The sequence below is a fragment of the Sminthopsis crassicaudata genome, chromosome 5 (genome assembly GCF_048593235.1).
Source record: "Sminthopsis crassicaudata isolate SCR6 chromosome 5, ASM4859323v1, whole genome shotgun sequence".
Taxonomy (NCBI): Eukaryota; Metazoa; Chordata; class Mammalia; order Dasyuromorphia; family Dasyuridae; genus Sminthopsis; species Sminthopsis crassicaudata.
In genome coordinates this window covers 181,813,127-181,834,963 of record NC_133621.1, presented here as the reverse complement: position 1 = coordinate 181,834,963, position 21,837 = coordinate 181,813,127, and positions in this window count along the sequence as shown.

Here is a 21,837-nt window from a genome sequence, read left to right as displayed (position 1 = left end):
AATCTTCATAAAAATAGAATTGTTGAGTATATTAGCAGATAGAATGGGTTAAGGCAAGGAAAATGGTGAAAAGTGGTTTAAAGGAATAATAAGGTAGATCTACACAAAGAGGATCTGGTAAATTAGATGATTTTAAGAAGAGAAACAGGTTGTTTAATGTAATAGTAAGGTAACATATTGGGGAACGAATCTTAAAAAAAGGTTAGATCTCTTTAATTTCCTTTATGTTTTTCAATATCTAATGAAGTTTATATTCATCTTAAAAGTTCTAGGAATCATACTTAAGATTTGGGAAAATAAGCTTGATCATGGTAGAAAATGCATTGAATTTTATTCTAGTTTATAATTATTTGTTACATAATCTTTTCATAACTGTTGGTTTCTTTCTTAAATTAAAGAAAATGTTTTTAAAAGTCACTTTTCCACAAATAAATGACAAAAAATATTGATTGGATTTCTAATGACCAGAATCTGCTTATAAGTAGGAGGAATGTTGTGAGGGATGTGGCAATTGTTTTAAATCTGATTCTTTGTAAAAATGTATTTCTTTTCGAAATAGAAGTGTCTGAGCTAAAAGTGGGTGAGGTTGTTAAAGTTTTTTATGCTTTAAGTGAAATTGTGCTTAAGATTGAATTTAGAAAGTACACATGACTAGAGTGCAGATCAGTTGGAAAAATCCAGTCATTAGCATCAAATCAGAGGATAACTTGATATGAGTGATCTCTAAACTTCCATGAAAATACAAATTTATGATTTTATATTTGGTTGTGCATGGGTATTTTGGATTTTCTTTCAATGATAGAGATGTTTTTAACTGGTTGAACATTTTAAAGGGAAAACATCTAGCTTTATAAATATGGCAGTGGGGACATGGGAACAGTAAAATCAGAAAGAATAATAGAATACATTGCTCCCACATCTCTTTATCATTCTGATTATCTCATATTTAGTTGTATGTGAAATTTGGAATGGGATGGGAGGAGAAAATCAGTGAAATCAGAGAATGGAAGAGAAATTTTTTTTTTTTCTTTTTTTGTGAATCTATGCTTTATATGTCCAGGTTACTAGGTGCTGTGGTTTAAAAACAAACAAACAAACAAACAAACACCCCCCCCCAATCTCATTATAGAATTTATAGAATCTTTGGTTGGATAAATTCAAGAGTTCATTTAAAATATTTTCAATTCACAGTGCAGTACAATAAAAAGATTATTTCATATGAAACTGCAAATCTACCATGTACATCTTTCTATTCCTTTCAAATATATAATTATCATATTAATTTCTTTTTTTTCCCTTTTTTTTCTTTCTTTCCCACCCTCTCCACTCTAGCAATGGCTATCATTAGATGCATATAGGTGTGTGTGTGTGTGTGTGTGTGTGTATGTAAAATTATTCTCTATGTATTTCTATTCATCAGTTTGTTTTTTTTCCTCTGGATGTACATGGCATCTTTTTATATGTTATTTATTTTATAATAGTCAAAATGACTTAGTCACTTAAAGTCATTCTTTAAAACAATATTGCTGTTACTCTATAAGTTCTCTTACTTTGCTCTTCATGATTTGATGTAAGTTTCTCTATGTCTTTCTAAGATTATTGAGCTCATTCTTAATAATCAGTGATACATTTGAGGAATCCCTTCCCCACTTCCCCTCCACATGTTCTGAGAGGACTTACTCCTGTCCACTTATATTTTACGTAAGAGTAAGATGGGGAGATGAAGGATATCTTTTTAATGCAAATATTGGGGATGCAAATGGGTAATATCATAAGTATACTGTTATGAATTTTTATTTTTTTAAATTTATCAATGAATGTGGGGAACAGAAGGGAGCAGACAAGCTAATGAACTATATTTATAAAATGTGGCAACTTCTTATTCCTCAAATGCTGATTATTGGTTAAATGCTTGTACAGAGTTTTGGGGAAGGGGTCAAGCTCCTTGAGAATAGGGATTGCTTCATTCATTGTATTTATATTCCTAGTATATAGTATGAGAACATATAGTAAATATTTAATAAATTCCATTTGATTTGTGGAGTACATTGTGACATTCATAGGAAGCTACATGGAAAGTAGATGCAAAAGATCATCTATGCAACTGTTGTTCCCTCTGAAATAAAAAGGAAAGGGTCATTAAGCTATTGTTAAAACAAAGGGGAATATGGAGTCAGTATTTTCATTTCTCTAGAATTTCTCTATACATTTCTCTAGAAATGAAATGAATGGATCAATGGATTGTTTTTTATAAACACTCCCAGAAATAAAAGGGAGGATGAGTTCAAGTTGACACTTTTTTAAATCTCCTGGAAATAAAAGGGATAATTCCTGGAAATGAAAACATCAAGATAATACTCTTATAAATCCTTGGAATCACCATTTCTAACTTTTCTTAATCACCATCTAGCCTTCTAATAAAAGCTTCTGTGTGTTTGTGTTTATGTGGGCACATGCACATGAATGTAGAGGGATTCAAGCTGTTGAGATAGTAGGGAGAGCATCCTAATCCCAGGGTTTTCATTCTATTATTAACTAGATTATCTTGTGATTCCTCCTGAACCTCCCAGAAATCATAAGTATGTTAGTAATGCTGATAACTCATAAAAGTCACGTTAGTCACAGTGGTGAGGGAATTATCTAGTAAGGGCCATAGTATTTTAAAAAAATCAAGAGATATAATTTCTAGATAATTGATATTTTAATAAAGCCAGCATTTTATCAAGAAAAGGTATTGTAACACCCTCAAATGCCAAAGACCCCAATGACTCACTATTTATATTCTCTTGGAAGGGTGGATGTTCCTAAGAGTGGCAATCAACTCTGATTAATGAGAGAATGAATATTATAATGATATGAAATATATTGCAATAAGGGTCTTGGAGATACATGATTTGGATCACACAGGTCCTGGTCAAAGAGAGCTATCAGTTTCCATATCATCTGTCTAACAAAGAGAGATTCCATATATTCCCAGACCAACAGACCTGCAGAGTGAGCAGGGATCTACCTACTCACCTAAAGTTAGACTTTCCTTTACATCTTAGAGGAGATTAGATCTTATTATTATTAGATCTTAGAGAGGATAAATCTTTGCCCAAGATTTCCTGCACTAGTTGATTTCTAAAGGAAGAAGTAGAAAAAAAAGGGGGGGGGAGGAGGACTGTGAATCCTTGATCCTGATTCAATAATGTTATTAATACAAGAAAAAATTAATTATTTTTTCAAGGTTTTTAGTCAATGTTAAACAAAAAATGGGTAAATGAGATTATAGTCCATTTATATTAGAAGCTTCAGTGGTATTGCAGTCATAATTTTTCAGATTATCACTTTCACACAAAATTACTATTTATTTGAGACTGAATGGCATTGAACATGACATTCTGAAATTTTTTATGAGTACTTATACTTTGGAAATCAGCAAATGCAATAATTCAGGGCTTGATTTATTGTTTTATTGATTGTCTATACCTAAGGATTTTATGAAGAAAATGTTAATAATGCAGATTAAACTTAAAATGTCTTTTGAAAACCCTACCTTTTTGAGAAGTAGTTATTATATTTACTAGCATAACCTTGAGAACTATAGAGTAGCAATTCTTAACTATGGAAACACAGCCATGTATTTGCTATAAGATTCAGAGGCTCAACTAAGGTTAACATAAGGAGTGTGTGTTGTGTGTGTGTGTGTGTGTGTGTGTGTATGTGTATGTGTGTGTATTTTAGAAAAATGGTTACTCCATGTATCTCAAATTTCAGACTTTATAATGCGGAAAAAAAACACCTGATATTTTTGGAAAACTTATCCAAAGTCTATGCCCTAATGATAAACTATGAGATATAAGTTTGTATCAGACTGTTGACAAGACAGTGAAAACACTCCTAATAAAACAATAATGCCTTGAGCTAATTAACTAAGACTACAAAAATACACCAACATTTTTTCTTTTTCTTTATTAAATGTATCTATTTATTTAAAACAATACAAAATAGAAAAATAAAAAATACCATGCACAGCAGAAATGAGAGGATTCAAAATATGTAACTATAAATTTCCATTTCATGAAAGAATATATAATAATAGAACACCATATTTTTAGAATTCTCTTTGCTTTTTTGTAGGTTTTATTTTGTTCTCTGTTGTATACTTTTTACTTTTTAATTTTTTTTCCCTTTTCTCTGATCTCCCTCCCCCCAAACATGTTTCAGTTAAGCATGGATGTATTTTTGGTGTACATACATACATACATATACATATGCATAGATACTTACATATATTCATACATATTTGTATAAGATTATACTGTGCTTATTTATCCACTGTCTTTATGAAGGTGGATAGCATCATACTTCTTAAGTTCAAGTCTTTCCAATTTTTTTTTAAATCCACTAACTCATCATTTCCTATGCTAAAGCAATATTCCAACTTTATATTATCTAGTTGTTTTGAATAATCTAAAACAATATTAATGTGGCTATCATATAGCATAGATTTTTCTCTTTTGATTGAATTAGCATAGATTTTTCTCTTTTGATTGAATCCTTTAAAACTTTTACACACATTTTGGATGAGAACAAATCTGAGTTTTTCATACTCATATCTTGTTATATTAGTAATTATTCCACTTTACTTAAGAGGTTTAAAAGCCAAACTCCTCATCTTATAGGTAGGAAATTTTCCCATTTAAAGAGAAACCAGCACACAGAGTGAAACTGAACAGAAAAAAAATCTTTTATTGCTCTTATAAAGTATTTTTTCCCTCTCCTCAACCTTCCTAATAATTCATATAAACCTAGAACTGAATGTAGCATCTGGAAGTGCCAAGTATTATTCCTTTGTAGATAACTGCTGCCATTTCCTTTTGCGTGAAATATTAGTGATGGTAACAAAAACATTTTTGTTTAGATTCAAACTGAAATAAATCCAAAATTACAGCTTGAAAAAGTTGTATTTACATCAATAATCAAAGATGTTGTGTCTATATGATAACTGCATTACAATACAAATTAACACAAAATTGATGAGCTTTATGTATCCAATGTCGTGTTATGTGTCTAATTTCTCCTTATTTGGTCTTAGTCACACAATTATATGAAAATGGAAAACTCTTACCTCTCCAAAATGGGTTTACTTATGCAGGGAACAGTGATACCAGAAGAAATAGATATTAACCAAAAGATATTTGTGATTATACAATGGCATTCAATCTTAAAAACAGATAGATATTTTGTGATAAAGACACTCTGGGAAATGAGGGCCACAATGCAATTTAGGCCTCTTATTTAAATGGATTAGGAATTCTTGCACAAAATCTCTTGGAAATGAGTTGTTCCCTTAATATACATAGTAGAGAGAGAGACCCCACCTAGGAGAGGAAATGTTCTAAATTCAAATTAAAATCTATTCTCCACAAACTCTGAGAACTAAGAGCTATTACCTATCTCCCAAAGTTATAGTATAGCCTCCACCTAGGAGAGAAATGATCCATGAATTATCTGATGGTAAGGGAAATTAATGAAATTTCTTAAAAAAATCTTCTTAAAAAAAGCTATCGGAGTTCCCTAAAATCAAGAAAACTAGTTCTGATTTTGGAACCTCCTCACAAATGCCCAATACATTCCATCATAACTCTCCAAGTGAGGAGTATTTATATTCCATGATGAGGATCCAAACCCCAAAATCTTTCTTCAAATGATAAGAAGATGGGAGTAATCAATGAAAGGCATCATAACACAATGATGAATTTTGTTTTGTTAATCTGGATAACTAAATTCCTTAAACAAGGCTATAGGTATTACCTAAATTAGTCTAAGGGACAATGAGTCTTAAAGATTTGATATAGATTCATTTTGAAAGTACAAGCTCACTCTTCTCTTTTGTCTTACAAAGGGAAAAAGAATAGTGAGGAATATCCATTCCTACAATACATTTTTTTAAATGATGCAGACAATTCTGAAATAATTGGAGATGATCTCATGAAGCTGACAGTGATTATGACACAAAATACAATGGTGGGTAAAACTCATAGAAAGTTCAGATAGCTAGTTTGTAATAACATAATTGAGATTTAGTCCTATCTCATGGATTTTATATCTTTTGGAACTAACTTGTTCTTTTCCTTGTACTTGGTTATCTTTAAATATGATAATTTGAATACATAGCTAATGCAACTGAAACTTTCCTTAGATTGTTTTTTGCTCAAAGGATGAGAATTGAAAATTACCCCAGAGAAATGTAACTTTCAAATGATATTTAATGCTATTATGTGATAATCACTATTTTCGAGTCCTAGTTGTTATGGACCAGAACTTGAAACAAAGTGCTAAGTCAGTGGAATTGATAGAGAAAATGGTTGTTTAGCATGGTGTTTAATAGTTCTCTAGTTCAGTACAAGTACTTAGTACTTACTATAGTTCTACAAGATTCATACCTTGATTAGAGAGAATATAAGCTCGGACAAACTCAGCCAGAATGAGACCTTGGTGGTGGTCCTTCTGCCTCTCACAGAAACCAAGATACATTCAGGGGGACCTCAAGAAGCTAGCAGAAGCAGAGAAGACAAAGAACTGGCAGCAGGAGCATAAGCTCTCTGAATCAAGGAGAGAGTTATGCCTCTAAGAAAGCTAACAGGCCCCAGGAAAGGAGACAAGACTTTGAAGGAGACAATAAAAGATTTGGACCTTAATCTCTGGCTGCACTTGTGGTGGTTACTGACCTGAAACAAAGGCTGCCTCCAGAGACCCTAAGAAAACTCAACAGAGAATACTATATTTTAGAGAGAATATTACACTAGTTATTAAATCATTTATGGAATAAACTACATATATGATAAGTATTGATTTTGGATATAATAAGAATAACAATTATCTATCTTTCTGTTGGAGTTGTTGTTTACCATCAAATAAAAAGGATTGTTGAGCTATTGGTTTGCACCATGGCAAAACCCTTTGTAATTCAGATGAACAAATGAAGGAATGACAACATCTTTAGTAAGCAAATACTAAACAATGAAGATACAAATAAAAAAGACAAAAATAAAGCTCTTTATATTAAGCAAATTAAACTTTGAGAGAGACAACACATGAAACAATTCAGTTGAAAGACTTATAGAAAGACGTGGAAATTCTAAAGTCAAAGCAGTTGGGTTTTGCTACAATCAGAAGCTTTGAGATTACTATTATATCTTTCAAAGACCACAAACAAAATGATTTGTGCTATAGTTTACATATATCCAGAAAAATTGTGGATATCTCTAGCAACCAGTCAAAAATTTTAACCCACCAAAAATTAAACATACCCCAAACATTATGTATCACTTAAAATGAATGCAAGAGATGAATGTTTCTAACATAATTTTCATTTGTTCTGAACACATGTATAAATCTGATCAAGAATGAACATTTTAGCATATATAATTCATAAAAGTTTGTGTAAAAATTCATAAATGTCAAATTAAAAAAGGTTTATGTTTGTTACTCATAATTCAAAACACTATGACAAATATTTACTTTATGGCTTTATAGCCTTTGCCTGAAAAATTAGAAGCAGAGGTCCTGCCACAGGATGGAAAGCACAGAATGCCAAAGCTTTATAGATACACTTTTAAAATTTTCTGCCTATGAAAATAACCAACTTTCCATATGTCATGGGGAATCCTGGGAGCAAGTGGGAATTTTTCACACGTTTATCAGGTAATTCACAATAAAAATTCCATAGACACTTTCTGGATTTTATATTATGGATCATCATGTGCTTGGTGAACAGGTTTAATCTGTGTGATGGCATAAAGAAAACACAGACAACATTAAAAAAAAAACTTTCCAGTGAGAATTACTATATTCCTTAAAACAAAATGTGTAGATTAAGAAAGAGACATGTATGTAAGTGAATCACTGTATGTATATATGGGGAGGAAGAGATGTAAAAGAGAGAGAGAGGGAGAAACAGAGAGAGAGAGAGAGAGAGAGAGAGAGAGAGAGAGAGAGAGAGAAGAGAGAGAGACAGAGAGACAGAGAGAGAGGGGGGGAGGGAGAAGAGATGGAAAGGAAGAAGGAAAAAGAGAAAGAGTGAAAGTTATTTCCCTATTTGATGCTGGCCATGAAAAAGAAGGATGTTTTTTTTTTTTCTTGATTCAAAGATTCACATCATCATTATTCATTTGGCATATGTTATTAGTATATATGTTTCCAATCTTTTTACATTTTTCTATTTTCCACATACTCTACAACTGAGTTATACTGGTCTACTTGCAATTCCATCAAAAGAACACTTTATTCTTGCTCTCTGTTCTTGGAATGCACTACATTGTCATATACATATCTTCATGTCCTTGATCTGCTTCAAGACTTCTCTGAAGACCTTTCTTATTGATTCTCTGGGATTCTCTAAGTATACCATTACATCATCTGCAAAGAGTGATAATTTTGTTCCCTGGTTACCTACTCTAATTCCTTCTATTTCTTTTTATTCTCTTATTCCTAAAGCTAATACAATATTGACTAGGAGTGGTGATAGTGGGCAAACTGGTATCACTCCTAATCTTATTGGGAATGCTTCTAGTTTATCCCCATTACATATAATGCTTGTTTTTTCACTGTAGTAAGTTAATTTATTTTTAATACGCATTGCTTTATGAATCAAGTTGAGAGAGAAAAATCAGAGCAAAAGGGAAAAAACATGGAAGAGATTAAAAAAAAACAGAAAAAAGAAGTGAACATAGCATGTTGACTTATATTCAATCTCCTGGGATCTTTTTTTCTCCATGAAAATGGCCTTTTTCTGTCCAAAGTCTATTGGGATTGTTTCAGATAACTGAACCACTGAAAAGAACCAAGGCTTTCATAGTTGATCATTGAACATTCTTGCTATTACTGTGTACAATGTGTTACTGGATATGCTTCTTTCTTTGAGCAACAGTTCACATAAATCTATCCAGGCTTTTCTAAAATCAACTTGTTCATCATTTTTATAGAACTTTTATCATTATCTTTTCCTGCTATTTTAGCCAATCTGAGAGATGTGAAATAGTACCTCAGAGTTGTTTTAATTTGCATTTCTCTAATCAGTAGTGATTTAGAGCATTTTTCATATAATAATAAATGGTTTTAATTTCATCATTTGAAAATTGTCTGTTCATATCTTTTGAAAATTTGTCATTTGAAGAATGGATTGTACTCTTATAAATCTATATTTTATTTTATTATTTGAAGCCTTTTATTTTCAAAACATATGCAAGGATAATTTTTAACCTGTTTTTCAATTTTTCCCTCCCTTCCTTCCATCTCTGATCTCAGATAACAAGTAATCCAATATATGTTAAAGAAGGTAAAATATATGTTAATCCAATATAGACATGCATATTTATACAGTAATTTTGCTTCACAAGAAAATTCAGATCAAAAATGGAAAAAAATGAGAAAGAAAATTAAATTAAAAAAAATAACAACAAAAGAAGTAAAAGTGCTGTTTTGTGCTCTACACTCAGTTCCCACAGTCCTCTCTCTGAGTGTAGATGGCTCTCATTGTCATAAGATCATTGGAATTGGCCTGACTCATGTCATTGTTAAGTAGAGCCACATCCATCAGAATTGATCATTGTATAATCTTGCTATTGCTATGTACAATAATCTCCCAGTTCTGCTCATTTCATTTAGCATCAATTCTGCAAATATCTCCAGGTCTTTGTGAAATCATATAACTGATCATTTTTCACAGAATAATATCATTTTATAACATTCATATATAATAACTTATTTAGCTATTCTCCAACTGATAGCCATCCATTCAGTTCCAGTTTCTTACCACTACTAAAAGGCTGCCACAGAAATTTTTGCACATTTGAGTCTTTTTTTTTCCTTCTTTAAGATCTCTTTGGGCTCTCTCTCTATATACTGGATTAAAGGGTATACATAGTTTGATACTCTTTTGAGCATAGTTCCAAATTGTTCTCCAGAATGTTTTAATCCATTCACAATTCCACTAACAATGGATTAGTGTCCCAGTTTTCCCATAAATTTCCCATAAATTATATGCTTATTCCATTTCACTAAATCTATTTTGTAAGGAATTTTCTTCAGATAATTTCTGTGTTTCCTTTCCTAACCCTCTTTCAAAGTTCTCATTTCCTTTCCCCATTTTTCTTCTAACTCCCTTTTAAGATCCTTTTTGAATTCTTCAAGAAAACCTTGTGGGATGGAGACCAATTCATATCACCCTTTGGGGTTTCATCTGGAAATGATCTGATTTTAATGTCCCCAGGGTTTGAAATCTGTTTTTCTCTTTATCCATCAAAACTATCTATGGTGAGAGTTATTTTTGCTGTTTTGCTCATTTAAAAAAAAAGGCTGAGATCTGTTAGCACAAAAGGGAGATTGCCCAAGCTTCCTGTATAGGTGATTGTCTTTGCACTGGGTAGTTGTTGACTAACTTCTGGTATTTGAACAAGTCCCACAATATTCTGGGTTTAGGGGCTCACTATTTGCTTTTTGTATTTGTGTTGAATGTCTTACAATTAATCTGCTAATCTACTAGCTTGCAACCAGGACAGAGTAGCTAATACTGCTGTGTATTCCTCCTAGTAGATTCCAGGCCAGAATGATGCCATACTGCACTCTGACTCTGCACTGCCTGTGCTCAGGTACATCTCCTCAACATGCTTCCCTCCATGCCCTCTTGAAATAGATCTTTTCTGAAGATTTTCCAAATTACCTTCTGCTGGAAATTTGTTACACTACAAATATTTGTGAGTTCTGTCACTCCAAAACCAATTCAGAGGCTTAATTTGAGGGATATGGGGAAAATTCAGAAAAAGACATCTCTCCTCTCCACTCTCTTGCTTCTGTCTACTATTCTTATAAATTTAACACAATTCATTATATATTTTAGAAATGAAACCTTCATCTGAAATACTATTTATAAAGATTTTTTTCCAGCTTTGTTCTTCCATTTTACTCTTGTTTTATGTTGGATTTTTTTGCGCAAAAATGTTTTAATTTGATGTAATCAAAGTTGTCCATTTCACCTTTCATAATGTTTTCTAGTTCATCTTTAGTCATAAATTCCTCCCTTCTACAAAGATGTGAAGGATAAATTATTTCTTGTTCTCTTAATTTATTATATTATCATCCTTTATTCCCAAATATTGTATCCATATTGACCTTATTTTGACATGGGGTGTGAGATGCATGCAGGTCTATGCTGAGTTTCTGACATATTTTTTTCCAGTTTTCCTAGCAATTTTTGTCAAATAGTGAGTTCTTATTCCAGAAGCTGAAGTTGCTACTAGATTGCTATAGGCCTTGATTACTCTGTCATATGTGCCCAATCTATTCCACTGATTCTTCACTCTATTTCTTAGTACAAAATAGTTTTGATGACTACTGCTTTACAATGTAGTTTTAAGTTTGATACTGCATAGCCACAATCCTTTTTATTTTTCCCCATTAATTCCCTGGATATTCTTGATTTTTTGTTCTTCCAGATGAATTTTGTTATTATTTTTTCTAGTTCTATAAAATACTTTTTGACAGTTTGATTGGTATGACACTGAATAAGTAGAGAATTTTAGGCAGTATTGTCATTTTTATTTTATTAGCTCGACCTAACCATGAAGAATTGATATTTTTCAAATTGTTTAGATCTGATTTTTTTTGTGTGAGTAATGTTTTATAATTGAGTTCATATAGCTCTTTGGTTTGTCTTGGCAGATAGACCCTCAAGTATTTTATTATATCTACAGTAATTTTAAGTGGATTTTCTCTTCTTTATCTTTCTGATGGGTTTTGTTCATTAATATATAGAAATGTTGATGATTTGTGTGGGTTTATTTTATAGACTGCAACTTTGGTAAAGCTGTGAATTGTTTCCAATAGGTTTTTGGATGATGTTCTGGAAGTCTCTAAGTATATCATCATAGTTTCTCCAAAGAGTGATAGTTTTATTCCTCATTGTCTATTCTAATTTCTTTTCTTTTCTTTTCTTATCACTAAAGCCAACAATTCTAGCACAGTATTGAATTATAATGGTGACAATGGGCATCTTTGGATAGTTATTATCTTATTATTTTAGGGAAAGCTCATTTATCCCTGTATTTTTTAATAGGATTGAGTGCTGTGTTTTGTCAAATTTTTCTGTATCTATTGAGATTATCATAAGATTTCTGTTGGTTTTGTTATAGATATGGTTTATTATGGTAAGAGTTTCCTTGATACTGAACCAGCCCTGCATTCCTGGAATGAATCCCACTTGGTCATAGTGTCTTTGCTAATATTTTATTAATTTTTTTGCATAAATATCCATTAGGGGTTTGATCTGAAATTTTCTTTCTCTGTTTTGGCTCTTCTGGATTTATGTACCATATTTGTGTATTAGAAGGATTTATTTTTTTTTCCTTTTTATTTATTCTATTGTTTAGGGAGTTGTTTTTTCAGAAATTTTTCCTTCCTTTTCCATACTGTTGACTCTCTCATACATACCTCTCATTTCTTTTCTCAGTTTTTCTTCTACCTCTCTCATTTGCCTTTTGAAATCTTTTAGGAGCATTTCTAAGAAGCCCCTGTGGGATTGAGCCTAATTTATTTCACTCTTTGATATTTCTTCTGTGGACATTCTGTCCTCATATGAATTTGTGTTTTGGTCTGCCCTATTACCACAGCAATTTTCTATGGTCAAGATTATTGTTTGTTTCTTGCTCATTTTCTCTTTTCTTTTGGTGTTTCATCTTTTCTAACTTTTAAGGGGTAGCTCTGTTCCTGGGATGAAAGTGGCATTTTCCCAATCTTCCTGTGTAGTTTTCAACCTTGGTTTTGAGCACTAGGGTCCCTTGTGTTTGTAGATAGCTTTGCCTGCTCTGTTCAGCAAATTGCCTGGTTTCCCAGAATTTGCCTTCTGAGTTGGGAGTGGAAGCTGCCCCATTGATTTGCTCTTCTACAGAGCCAGGTCTGAGAGTCTTGGTTGCTGATTTGCTGTGATTAAGACCCTCTCACTAGCTTTCCCAATATCTATCTGACTTGGGCTGAACACTCTTTTCACTCCATAGAGACTGATCTTTCTTGAAGTTTTTTCAGTTTATTTTGAGCTGAAGAGTGGTTCAGAGGCTCAGTTTCATGTGGTTTTTGAGGAAGCCTGGGAGAGCTCGAGAAGCTTCCTGACTTTACTTGGTCATCTTGGCTCCACCCCTAGAACTAATACAATGCTTGCTGATAGTTTTAGATAGATGTTACTTATCATTTTAAGATGGTTTTAGATAGATACTACTTATCATTTCTTCCTATGCTTTTTTCCCAGTAATAAAGCCTCATTTTTTTTTTACTCAAATGATTATAACAAAGGCCTTAAAGCTTTTCTGATTTCAAATAAAGCAGATGAAAACAAAAATATCACTATTATTTGAATTCACTCACACAAGAAAGCAATGTTCCAGAGTGAAAGAAATAACATTCAAGAATAACAGAAATCCAAAGATAAAGCTCTGGATCAGCCTCATTCTCTGATCTAGCCCATTGTCTTCCTCAGATCTGAACAAGTCAACAAAATGCGGATATACATTTTTATTTATTTTTCTTCTCTTGTGAGCTTCCACTCCTCTTATATAAGCTTCTTATTTTCATCAGTTTCATTTTTTTCTTTTTTAAAAAATTTATTTATTTTAAAACACATTGCTTTATGAATCATGTTGGGAAAGAAAAATCAGAATAAAGGTAAAAAAAAAAACATGGGAGAGATTTAAAAAAAGAAAAAAAAGAAGGGAAAATACCTGCTAATTTATACTAATTATAGTTCTTTTTTTTCTGGATGCAGATGGTATTTTCTATTCAAAGTCTATTGGGATTGCTTTGAATCACTGAACCACTGAGAAGAAACAAGTTCTTCATTATTGATCATTTTACATTCTTGATATTATTGTGTACAATGTATCCCTGATTCAGCTTGTTTTGCTCAGCATCAGTTCATGTAAATCTTTCCAGGCCTTTCTAAAGTCAGTTTGATCCTCATTTTTTATAGAACAATAATATTCCATAATCTCCACATAATACAACTTCGTTCAGCCATTCCTTAATTGATGGGCATCTACTCATTTTCCAATTCTTTGCTATGACAAAAGAACTAATATGAAAAGTTTTGCACATGTGCATCCTTTGCCATTCTTTATGAATTTTTTGGGATATAAACCAGGTAATGGCACTGCCAGGTCACTGCACAATTTTATAATCCTTTGGACCACATTCGAAATTGCTCTCTAGAATAGAGATCATTTCACAACTCCACCAACAATGCATTAGTGCCCCAGCTTTCCCAATCCCTTCTGACACTAATCATTATATTTTCCTGTTATCTTAACCAATTTGAGAGTTGTGCATTGTTTTAATTTATATTTCTCTAATCAAGAGTGATTTGGAACATTTTTTCATAACTATAGATAGATTTAATTTTATTATCTGAAAATTGAATGTTCATATCTTTTGATTATTTATCAACTGGGGATCTAATTTTTTTCAATAGTAATGGGTAATGTATTTTTGTCAAGTGCCTTTTATACATCAATTGAGATAATTCTAGGATTTCCATTAGTTTGGTTATTGATATGATCAAATATGCTGATGGTTTTCCTGGTATTGAATAAGACCTGCATTCTTGGTATAAATCCTACTTGATCATACTGTACTATTCTGGAGATAAATTGCTGTAATGCTTTTGCTAATATTTTATGTGAGATTTTTGCATTGATATTTGTAATGTTCTTGTTGGTTTTCTGAAGTCCCTGAGCAGCCTTCCTTTCAGTTCAGTAATCACCACAAGAGTAGCCAGGTGTTAAAGTCCAAATCCTTTATTACCTCCAATTTTGTCTCTTCCTGGGACCCAGGCCAGTTTTCTTAGAGGCCTTCTGGAGTCTTGGTTTTAGTGAAGAAGCTAAGTAGGACAGGTCTGACACCACAGTGGTGAGAGATGAGATGAATGAATCTAGCTCTGAGTCCCTGACTTGCCTGGCTCTTCTGAGTCTCTCTCTGAGCCTTTCTGAATTTGTCTGTGGCTCTCCTTGGCTCCGAGAGCTTGAGCTCTCGCCTCCAGTCCACTTGTCTTCTCTGGCTGAGTTTGTAGCAGCTTATATCCTTTCTTATAATTACATTATCATAGGTGTGAATCTTGTGGAACTATATTAAGTCTTAAGTACATGTACTGAACTAGAGAAGTATTAAGCACCATGCTAAACTAGATAACCATTGTATTTATCAATTCCACTGACTTCCACTGGATGCGGCTATTTGTTTGATTAAGTAGTAGTGGTTGTTCCAGGCTGAAATTATGTTGATGCAAGGAGAATTTATTCATGTAACTAATATTAGCATTATATCTTCTATATTATTATAGAATTGTCCAATATTAATATAGGGATTTTGATGTATTTTTGGGATTAAGTATAATGTTAATTTGAGCTTTAACACTTTCTTAATTGATGGCTGCTTTTAGGCCTACAATGTTTTTGTAAAATTTTCATTATCCTCTAAAGAAGTTTGTTTACATATCAAAAGAGATGTCCCCCCTTTTGATTATCATTTAAACTTAAGTTAGGTTTAGTAGTACTTGAATTAAATTTAAAGTTGAACTTAAAGTAGTTTTTTGGACCCAGCTATCATTAAGTTTAATTAGGCTTTTCACCTCTATTTTAAAATCATCTCACTATTTTGCCACATAGATAAGTTCGTTCTGTCAACTGTTCTACAATAGTTCACTTAATTTTGGGAAGGTGGGCTTTGATTCTTTTTGTCCGATTTGACTAGCTAAATCATTATGCAAAAGGTATAAGATATAATCTTTGCTTTTTATTGCTTGCAGGTTTTTTTTAAGGATCTTTCAAAGTTCTCTCACAGTACTTTCTTTATCGTGCCTATAAATTATCTGTTCTATCACCTATACTAGGATTAATAAATGTTTTGAAAATAAGGAAAATAGTTTGATTGTTTGTATTTTAGGACTAGGTCTCGCTCAAAATAGTCAGGGTTAGCTGAATCTTTTAGGTGTAGGCTAAATGCTTTAGTAAAGCTACATTTTGATATTCCAAGTGCACCTTTCAGTACTCTTACCATCTTATGACTTTTCATTATAAGAATCCTTGTTTCAGAGTTCTGGCCCATAACAAATATTTATTAGGGAAATTAGTCTATAATTTTCTTTCTCTGTTTTGGCCCTTCCTGGTTTAGATATCAGTAGCAATCTGTGTCGTAGAAGAAATTTGTAGGACTTCTTCTTCCCCTAATTTTTGGAATAGTTTAATTTCTCCTTTTATTTTTAGAATTTCAAATTTGGTTTTTAATTGGTGAGAAATCTGCCTGGAACATAATAATTGTTTATTGCTCTTAATAATTGTTTATTGGCTGATTAACTGCAAAGCTTTATTTTTTTCATGGCTGTTGAAAATTGCCAGGAATTCTGTGTGACCATTATTGAATTTTGTTATTTCTATAGTTTTTAGTGTCTTCAAGAGTGACTGATAAGAGTAATAACAGAAATTATATCTTATGCTGGTTACCATGTTACCAGAGTAAACATTACATATATCCACAGAAAAAAAAGTGTGATCGTGATTGTAACCAATCAACTGGATTTTAATGTTAAAGATATTCTAGTTGGTAACACTTAAATATTACTATTGAAAAGACAATGAATTATAGAGTTTTATTTCAGAGTTACCATGCCAATGTAAGACTTTCCTACCCCAAATTAATACCTCTGAGTCTCTTAATAGTTTTCATTCCAGAGCATTATCTATGAAGGAAAAATCTTGACCCATTGAATCTCTGGTTGTTTGAATCATGTCTTTAAAAACAAAGACTTGGGATTACCATGGTGAAGCCAAGATGGCAGTGATAACACATGTTTCTCTCTGACCTCTACAATCCTCACACTAATTAAGAAATCCAGCCTCTAAATTAACTATGGATCAGCAGAACCCACAAATTTTGGGAGTGCAACAAATTATCAGCAGAAGACAATTTTGAAGATTGTCAAAAAAAGATCTGTTTCAACTAGAAACAGAAGAGAGGCAGCCAGCTCAATTAGCTGAGTACAAAGGGCAGCACAGACAGCACAGAATCCCAGGGTGGTGCAGTTTCCATGAGCGTTGCAGACTCTACATCCTGGAGAATCTATGGGGAGGAAACAGACTAGAAAGGGTCTGTTTCAATTGGAAACAGGCAGTAGGCAGCCAGCATAAGCAGCTGAGTACAAATGCCAGCGCAGACAGCAGAGTCCCAGGGCAGCACAGACTCCAAGGAAGATGCAGACTCTGGGGCAGTGCAGACTCGACATGGCAGAGAATCTACGGGGAGGAACCTACAGCAGCAATGTTGGCTACTCTGCCCTGGTTGTAAGCCAATAGAGCATCAGAGAAGTTACAAAACATTCAACACAAACACACAAAAGATCAATAATGAACCTCAAAATGCTAGAATCTCATGGGACCTAACCATGCCCACCCAGCACCAAGAGTGAATCGGCACTGACCCAGTACAGCTGTGGTGGCTTGGAAAACCTCCCCTGTCCTAAAGGCAGACCTTAACTTTAAAAAAAAATTAGTAAAAAAAAAAAGTTAAGAGGACTCTGATGATACACAGCTTTTATGGTGAAAGAAAAGAATAGATTTCAAACCCTGAGGAGACTAAAAGCAGATGAAGCCCCAAAAGGTGGTATAGCCTAGTCCCCATCGCACAAGGCTCTCCTAGAAGAAATTTAAAAGGATCTGAAAAAAGAGCTAGAAGAAAAATGGGGAAAGGAAATTAAAAATTTGCAAAAGGGCTTGGAAAAGGCAACACAGAAGCAATATGAAGAAAATTCATTAAAATATACTTAGTGAAATGGAAAAAAAAAAGCATATAACTCATTAAAAGGTAGATTTGACAGAAATGGGAAAAGAAAGCAACTCCCATAAAACAGAATTTGTAAAAAAGAGAAAAGAAAATAACTCTTCAAAATAGATTTGTTAAATGGAAAAAAATTGCATAGAACAAAACAACTCATTTAAAAATTCAATTGGACAAATACAAAAGAAAGTTTAAAAAAAGAAAATGAAGAAAAAAATTTCACTAAAATTAAGAATTGAATGGTAAAGAATGACTCAATGAGACAACAAGAATCAATCAGACAAAACCAAAAAAAAAAAAAAAAGAAAGAAAAAAAAGAAAAGAAAAAGAAAAAAAAAATAGAAAAAAATAAATAAATACCTAATTGGGAAACAATTGACCTGGAAAAATAGATCTAGAATAGTCAATCTAAGGATTATTGGATTCCCTGAAATACATGATGAAAAAAAGAGCCTAAACACTATCTTTCAGGAAATTATCAAAGAGAACTGCCCAGATATCATAGAATCAGAATGTAAAAGGACCACTGAAAGAATTCACCAAAGACCTCCTGAAAAACCCCAAAATTAAAACTCCAAGGATTATTGTGGCTAAATTTTAGAACTATTGGACAAAGGAAAAAATATTACATGCAGCCAGAAAGAAACAATTCAAATACTGAGGAGCTACAATAAGGATTATTCAGCACCTAGCAGCTTCCACTTTAAAGGATCTAAAGGGCCTAGAATCTGATATTCTGAAAGGTGAAGGAACTTGGAATGCAACCAAGATTAAATTATCTTGCTAAACTGAGCATTTTCTTTCAGGGAAGAAGATGGACATTCAATGAAACTGATGATTTTAACTTATTTTTGATAAAAAGACCAGAGCTAAGCAAAAAAAAGGGGAAAAAAACTCTTGATAATTGTATTTCTATTATGGGTATACATTGAGAATGCATGTATAATCTGATTTTACTGTTATAATATAAAAATAAACGAGATAGAATGGGGACTATAGAAGAAAAAAGAGGGAAAGTAGAGGTAAAACGAGGGAAATTACAACCCAGGAACAAGCAAAGAAAACATATAATTGAGGGTGATAAATATCATGTGAATCTTACTCTCATCAGTTTTGGCCCAAAGAAAGAATATTAGATATATTTGGTTTCACCAAGAAACATCTCTCATCTTCTAGAAAAGTGGGAATGAAAGAAGAAAAGGGAAGGGGTAGGCTAAATAGAAGGGAAAAGAGAAATAATAGGGAAAAGGTATAAGAAAGGGGGTAGGGTCTGTAAAGGCAGAGGACTGCTTGAAACAAGTAGTGCTCATAAGTAAAATACTGGGGATGAGCGAAAGGGGAAAAGGAAAGAAAAAAGTATAATTCTGGGTTAATAAGATACCAGGAAATACAGAATTAGTAGTTTTAACTGTAAATGTGAATGGGATGAACTCTCCCATAAAATGTAAGTAAATAGACAATTGGAATCAAAACCAGAATCCTACAATATGGTGTTTACAAGAAAAATACTGAAAGCAAAGCAATACATATAAAATAAAGGTAAAAAGCTGGAGCAGAATCTATTATGGTTCAGGTGAAGTAAAAAAAAAAAAAAAAAAAAAAAGCAGGATAGCCATCCTGATTTCAGATCAAGCAAGAGCAAAAATTGATCTGATTAAAAGATAAGGAAGGAAACTGTATCTTGCTAAAGGGTACTATTGAAAATGAAACAATATCAATATTAAACATATTTGCACCAAGTGGTGTAGCATCTACATTTCTAAAGGAGAACTTAAGAGCATTGCAAGAATAAATAGACAGCAGAACAAGATAAATTAAACCACAAAATAAATAAGAAAGAAGTTAATGAGGTAAATAACATACTAGAAAAACTAGATATGATAGATCTTTGGAGAAAATTGAATGGAAACAGAAAGGAGTATACTTTCTTCTTGACAGTTCATGGAACTATACAAAAAGTTATCATATATTAGGACATAAAGACCTCAAAATCAAAATGCAGAAAGGTAGAAATAGTAAATACATTTTTTTCAGATCACAATGCAATAAAATTTACATTCAATAAAAGGCCAGGGGAAAATAAACCAAAAAGTAATTGGAAACTAAATAATCTTATCCTAAAGAATGAATGGGTGAAACAGCAAATCATACACACAATCAATAGTTTCATCCAAGAGAATTACAATGAGACAACATTCTAAAATTTATGGGATAAAGACAAAGCAGTAATAAGAGGAAATTTTATATCTCTAGATGATTACTTGCATAAAATAGAGAAAGAGAAGATCAATAAATTGGGCTTGCAACTAAAAAAGCTAGAAAAATAAAATACCAAACTTGCTTGAAATTCTAAAAATAAAGGAAGAGATCAACAAAATTGAAACTTAAAAAAACCAACAAAAACAACTATTGAATTAATAAATAAAACTGAGTTGTTTTTATTAAAAAAACACAACAAAATAAATCTTTAGTTAATTTGATTAGAAAAAGGAAAGAGGACAATCAAATAGTTAGTTTCAAAAATTAAAAGAGAGAACTTTCCACCAATGAAGAGGAAACTAGAACAATAATTAGGAGGTATTTTGCCCAACTTTAGGTCAATAAATTTGACAACCTAAATAAAATGAAGGAATTCCTATAAAATATAGATTGCTCAAATTAACAGAAGAGGAAATAAATTACTTAAATGGTCCCATTTTAGAAAAAGAAATAGAACAAGCTATTAATCAACTCCCTAAGAAAAGATTTTCAGGGCCAGATGGATTTAAATGTAAATTCTACCAAACATTTAGAGAACAATTAACTCCAATAATAGGCAAACTATTTGAAAAAATAGGAAATGAAGGACTCCTATCAAATTTCTTTTATGACACAGACATGTACTGAAACCTAAACCAGGTAGGATGAAAACGGAGAAAGAAAATTATAGACTAATCTTCTTAATGAATATTGATGCAAAAATATTAAGTAAAATATTAGCAAAGAGATTACAGATAATTATTTCCAGGATAATACACCACAACCAATTACAATTTATACTAGGAATGCATGGCTGGTTCAATATTAGGAAAACCATTAGCATAATTAATTATATCAATAACCAAATGAACAAAAAACATATGATTATTTCAATATATGTACAAAAAGCATTTGATAAAATCCAACACCCATTCCTATTAAAAACACCTGAGAGTGTAGGAATAAGTGGACTTTTCCTTAATATAGTCACTTACATCTATTTTAAACCATCAGCAAGCATCATATGTTATGGGGATAAACTAGAACCATTCCCAATAAGATCAGGTGTGAAACATGGTTTCCCAATATCACTATTGCCATTCAATATTGTATTAGAAATGCTAGTCTTGGGAATAAGAGAAAAAAAGAGATAAAAAGAAACAAAGATTTGCTATAAAACAAATTGTGACTACTCAAAGATACATCATGCACTGAGCAAAGCTCATTGGTGTATGGGTGGGGTGTTTGCTTTCCAGGGTTGTAGTCAAGTACTTGCTTGTTTTTATGGCTACTGTATAAAAAGTGAGCTGAATATATCACACTCACATGATACTTAGAGATTTGTTTCTAAATTTTTACATAATTCATATTGGAATTATTCACTTATAGCAGGGCTCTATTCTTCCCCTCTATAACCAGAATGCTAAAAATATTGTTTGTCTTTAGAGACAAAATTGAAGCTCTTGAAAGGCATGCTTCAAGCCATATTTAAGTAATTATAGAAAGGACTTTGCATTTCAAAATGAAATGTACACCTAGCGTGTAGGGATATGGCAACTGCATCAATTCAAAGACAGCTCAGTTCTCTTGTCCATAGCACTTCTTTGTAATAATTACTGGAGTACTTTGCTTTGACTATGTATCTTATACAGAGGCTGGAGGATAGGAATCTCACTTTTCTTCACTCCATTGTATCACATCTGGAGTGAGTACTCCACCTAAAGTGAGCTTAAACTTGGGCCC